Here is a 6,000-nt window from a genome sequence, read left to right on the forward strand (position 1 = left end):
TACAATTAAAGATCATTGTGACTGTGGTCACAAGGTGAAGAGCTGGATGAACGCAGCAGGAAAAGCAGCAACAGAGGAGCAGGAAAGCTGACGTTTCGGGCCGAGACCCTTCTTCAGAAATGGGGGAGGGGAAGGGGGTTGTGAAATAAATAGGGAGAGAGGAGAGGCCGATAGAAGACGGATAGAGGAGAAATTAAGTGGGAGGACGGGATAGGTGGGAGGAAGGACAGGTTAGGGAGGCAGGGACCAGCTGGGCTGGTTTTGGAATGCGGTCGGGGAGGGGAGATTTTGAAGTTTGTCAAGTCCACATTGACACCATTGGGGTACAGGGTCCCTAACCTGTCATTCCTCCCACCTCAAAACCCAGCCCCATCTCCTACCTACTAACCTCATCCTGCCCCCTTGGCCTGTCCATCCTCCCTGGACTGACCTATCTCCTCCCTAACTCCCACCTACATTCACCTTTACTGGCTCCATCCCTGCCTCTTTGGCTTGTCTGTCTCCTCTCCACCGATCTTCTCCTCTATCCATTTTCTGTCTGCCTCCCCCCTCTCCCTATTTATTTCAGATCCCCCTCCCCCTACCATTTCTGAAGAAGGGTCTCGCCCAAAACGCCAGCCTTCCTGCTCATTTGCTGCTGCTTGGCCTGCTGTGTTTATCCAGCTCTACACCTTGTTAACCCTGTAAATATGCTCTCAAGCACAGACACCCCTTTAAATAAATCCTAAGAAGGGTCATTCAGGAAATAAAATGTAAAAGAAACCATAAAAGCCAGAGTCCCTGTTAATAAAGTGTAAAACATAGAGCTCCGAGTAAATAAATCCTGAAACACAGTGCCCCCTGCAAATCCTCCCTTAAACTAAGCCTCCTGCAAATAAACTCGCAGAGGCGACTGTAAACAAACCCCAAAACACAGGACCTCCAGTTAATAAAGCCTAAAACAGAAGGCCCACTGTAAATCAACATGAAAAAACACAGCTCCCACTGCAGCACTGCGAATTAGTCGGATTGAGTTAGTACCTCAGTCAGCAAGTCAGTTCTGAGGCAGGGCCTCTTTGTCAAAGAGTCAGATTTGAGGGAGTACCATTGGATGATGGTTATTGCAGCACTGTGAGAGTACTGGAGTGAGAGAGCACCTCACTGTCAGAGGGTCAGTACTGAGGGGGTACCTCACCGTCAGCGAATCAGTACTGAGGGAGTACGTCACTGTCAGACGGTCAGTACTGAGGGAGTGCCTCACTGTCAGAGAATCAGTACCGAGGGAGTACCTCACTGTCAGATGGTCACTACTAAGGGAGTACCTCACTGTCAGAGAATCAGTACTGAGGGAGTACCTCACTGTCAGAGGGTCAGCATTGAGGGAGTTCCTCACTGTCAGACAATCAGTACTGAGGGAGTACCTCACTGTCAGAGGGTCAGTACCGAGGCAGTACCTCACTGTCAGAGAATCAGTACTGAGGGAGAACCTCACTGTCAGAGGGTCACTACTGAGGGAGAACCTCACTGTCAGAGGGTCACTACTGAGGGAGAACCTCACTGTCAGAGGGTCAGTACTGAGGGAGAACCTCACTGTCAGAGAATCAGTACTGAGGGAGTACCTCACTGTCAGAGGGTCACTACTGAGGGAGAACCTCACTGTCAGAGGGTCAGTACTGAGGGAGAACCTCACTGTCAGAGGGTCAGTACTGAGGGAGCACTTCATTGTCAGAGGGTCAGTACTGATGGAGGACCTCACTGTCAGCGAATCAGTACTGTTGTCATGTTCGTTTTCGGAGACCCTCACGGATTTGTTGCAATAACAAGACACTGACCTGTTTAGGAAAACACGAATCCTTTTATTACCAAGCAAGTACAAGCTGTGGAGAATCACAGTACTTAACCCGGCACAGAGCGCAGAGTCTCGCAGGTAATTCTCCCCGAGCAGCGGACAGTCCCCGCTCTTCATACTTTACAAAATACATGATGCACATTTTACAATTACATGATACCTAAAATAATTACTACAACAGACAAAGACAGGATACCAAACAATTATTACATCAAGAACGTGAAAGACCAGGATGTAGTCCCGAAGATAATAAAATGTGAGGCTGGATGAACACAGCACATCTCAGGATGCTGCTGGACTTGCTGTGTTCGTCCAGCCTCGCATTTTATTATCTTGGATTCTCCAGCATCTGCAGTTCCCATTTTCACAGGATATAGTATCGATTGCTCTTGAAGTGGCTGCTGATGGCATGAGGCGATTTCAAGTTGTTATCCGGACAGATTGTTCTAACCAGACACACTGGCAACTTGAAATCACAAATTCAGTGCCCTGGCCCCTTTGTCAGCGACAGAAATTGCATGCTTTAGAAGTTTCACACCTTTACAAATGTTCCCCACCGAAACCTATTTGACACAGTTTAATTCTAATTGTATTCAGTCAGGAAGCTTCAGACAGTGTCTGCATACCGATGTGTGGGAAGACAAAGAGTTACAAAAGTTTTACACTGAATTCCTAGCTGGGCAGGAAGCTTCAGGGCAGTGCCTGCATCCCTGTGCGTAGGCAGATAAAAGACTTTAATTTGTAGAAGTATAGAAATCAATGGGATGTTATACAATAACATCTCATTGTGAGAGTACCTCATGGTCAGAGGGTCAGTACCGTAGACGTGCAGTGTTGTCTGACTGCCAATCGGGTCAGGATTGGGGGCTCTTACAGGGACAGGACTGAGGTATTTGAAATAGGGCAATGACTGGTGTGGATCCTTTTTATTTTTTTAAAATTAGACGACACCAGAAAGATTATCAACCCGATGTGATTTGATTGGGCTGACAATCAGTTGATGACAGCGGAAAGGTCAGTGGCCTGATTACCGCGGCCGGGACTTGAGATTTCACTGTTGCCGACCTTCTCATTCTTCTCACTCAATTTCACGGAAGAGCTGTTTTGAGAGAGAGTAGGAACTTTCTGAAACTGATCGCGGGCCCTAGTCAATATGTATCTAACAGAGATGTGGTAAAGCAGAAACTTGTTTGATGTCCCGCCAGCTATTCAAGTCCTGGGAGACGTTTGTTGAGGGCTGATTAATATTATAATTATTCATAGTTTCGGGTGACACGATGGATGGGAAGATATTGTTCTGAATAGATTAGAAAATTAACATAGTCAGGGATTGACTCTGATGTAGACACAGGTTTGGACACTGTCAGGAACACGAGTTCAAACTGTGAAAAGGCAGTAATGCGTGGAAGGAACATTTTAATTTATAGTCTCCCTTTATTAGTGAAAAGTATGGCAAGATCATGAATGAATGAATGAAATGCGTAACAGGAAACAGAGGACCCTAGTGAGTGGTCAGTAAAGTTATGAATGAATGAGAGCGCGATCGTGGTCACATGGAGCGCTGTGGGTTCTTCGGTAAAGAGGATATTTAGTACAACAGTAAAGAGGCTTATGATATAATGTCACAGAAAAACCACACAAAAGGATATTTGAAGGCGATGGGCCCTGTATCACTAAAGACACACCAGCCAGCCTCCGGAAGCCTTGTTAAGTGCTAACCGATATGAGTAAACAGGGCAGACCACAGGATATTCAGGGCCAAAGGTTACAAGATTAACAAGTGACCACTTTTCTGAAGAAGGGTCGAGGCCCGAACCGTCAGCCTTCCTGCTGCTTGGCCTGCTGTGTTCATCCGGCTCGACACCTTGTTCTCTCAGACCACGTGAGCGAACGAGTTTGGCGTGTTTGAGTCTGACTGGTAAATATGTGATACACAACCATTTGATGTTACTGACTGCCTGGTGAATTGAAAACTGAAATAACTGCGGATGCTGCAAATCAGGAACAAAAACAAAGTTTCTGGAAAAGCCCAGCAGAACTGAGGGAGGTTCTGTGGAAGGGTCACCGAACCGGAACCGGTTAGCTCTGTTTTTCAACTGACAAATGCTGCCAGACCTGCTGAGCTTTTGCAGCAACTTTGTATTTTTTTTCTGATTTCCAACATCCGCAGTTTTTTTGGGTTTTTACTCAGTGTTTTAGGGTTTATTTACAGGGCGCTCTTCATTTATCGCGAGCTCTGTCTTTTAGGGTTTATTTGTGAAGGGCCCTGCCTTACAGATAGTTTACAGGTCGGCTCAGTATTCGGGTGCATGAAGAGGTGCGCTGTGTTTTCGGCTTTATTCAGCCGTGTCTTTTCCTCTCTACTTCCTGGGGGATGTGTGTTCGAGTTCTTTTTAAAGGGGTCTGTGTGTTTGAGTGTACAATTGTAGGGGTCTCTGTGTTTTACAGTGTCCTGTATGTTTTTGACTTAATTTACAGGGTAGATCTGTGCTTTGTGGCTTATTTGCAGGGGGCTCTGTGTTGCAGTGCTTATACACTGGCGGGGGGGAGTTCTCTGTTTTCGGGTTTATTTACAATGAGGCCTGTGTTTTAGGGTTATTTACAAAGAGCTCTGTGATTTAAGATTTACATAGAAAGGCTGTATTCTAAGGTTTATTTGCAGAAAGCAGTGTAGTTTAGGATTTATTTCCAGTGAGCTCTAGGCTTTAGCATTTATTTACAGGAGGATCTTCATTTCATGGTTTTGTTACGGTTGGGTCTTTGTTTAAAAAAAACCCTGAAACCATGAGCTCCGTGTCTTATGGTCTAATTACAGTGCCATCTGTGTTTTTGAGTTTATTTGCAGAGCATTCTGTGTTTTGGGGTTTATTTCCAGGAGGCTCTCTGTTTTAGGGTTTGTTTGCAGGATCCTCTGTGTTTTAAGATTTAATTTACATGGGTGTTTTTCCTGCTTATTTGCATGGGTACTCTCTGTTTGAGGCACTGGCTGAGTACTGACCTTCTGACAATGTGGTACTCATTCAGATCTGATCCTCCAGCAATGAGGTACTGTGTCAGAACTGATCCGCTGACAGTAAAGCACTGCCCCCTCAGTTCTGACCCTCTGACAGAGCTGCAATCGTTCAGGACTGAACTTCTAATCATGTTGTACTCCATCAACTCTGAACCCAATGCATTGAGGTACTGACTCAGTATTTACTGTGTGCAAGTAATATACTCACTCAGAACTCACCCTCTAGCAATGTGAGCCTGCCTCAGAACTTACCCTGTAACAATGAGGCACTGACCTCAGCACCAAATCTCTAATTACTTGGCTCTCCCCAGTTTTGAGGCACTCCTTCTGTACTGACCCATGAACAATGAGGCACACACTCAAGAATGATCCTTCATTGAGGTATCACCTTATAACAGAGCTGCTGACATCTTTGGACTGTGTCTGATAATGAGGCACTGACTTGGTTCTGACCCTCTCACAATGAGGCATTCTCTCAAGTCTTACTGCATTAAAATGAGGCACGCTCTGACTGATCTGAAATGCCTCAGTCTAAACCCTCTGACTAATCTGAAACACCACTTCTTAGACCCTCTAAATGGCAATCTTTTAATTCTGACACCATAACAGTGAGGGTCTGCCTTGGTGCTGACACTCTGTCAAAGAGACGCTGCCTCAGAACTGAGCTGCTGACAATTAGCCAGTGCCTTAGGTACTGATGAGTGAATAAAAAGGCCCTCTCTCAGCACTGACACTGAAGCAATGAGGTATTGTCACAGAACGAGCCCACAAAGGGCTCATAATTGAGGGAGTGCCTACTGATTGAAGGGTGCGGATTGAGGTGTTGCAGAACTGTCAGAGGGTCAGAACTGAGGTATTGCATCATTGTCAGATGGTCCATTCTGAAGCAGTGCCTCAGTGTCAGAATTGAGGGTATGCACATGTTTAACTCATCAGGAATGAGCTTTATGCAGCTCTATCAGAGGCTCAGCACTGACTGCCTGCCTCATTCTCATCGGATCAACACTGATATATTGAAGCACTGTTAGATCTTCAGTGCTGAGTGGGTCAGAACTGAGGGAGTGCATTGCTGTCAGAGGCAGTGCCTCATTATGCAGGTGTCAGAATTCAAGGCATGCCCCATGAATGGAGGGTCAGGACTGAGGTATTGCAGCTCTAT

General features: G+C 45.9%; 1 protein-coding gene across 4 annotated transcripts in view; it reads left to right on the forward strand.

The window, feature by feature from the left end:
• LOC132208090 (utrophin-like) overlaps positions 1-6,000 on the forward strand; it is a 146,956-nt gene that overhangs the window by 49,241 nt on the left and 91,715 nt on the right. The window contains exon 1 of one of the 4 annotated variants that reach the window (XM_059643835.1): positions 3,670-3,746. The exons of 1 other annotated variant lie outside the window; for it this stretch is intronic. The gene's annotated coding sequence lies outside the window, so the exon portion shown is untranslated. Of the gene's footprint in view, positions 1-3,669; positions 3,747-3,917; positions 4,146-4,208; positions 4,230-6,000 lie in introns of those variants that run through there. 2 more of the 4 variants (XM_059643834.1, XM_059643836.1) reach the window with 2 other exon arrangements.

Source organism: Stegostoma tigrinum, unplaced genomic scaffold, assembly GCF_030684315.1.
Source record: "Stegostoma tigrinum isolate sSteTig4 unplaced genomic scaffold, sSteTig4.hap1 scaffold_288, whole genome shotgun sequence".
Lineage (NCBI taxonomy): Eukaryota > Metazoa > Chordata > Chondrichthyes > Orectolobiformes > Stegostomatidae > Stegostoma > Stegostoma tigrinum.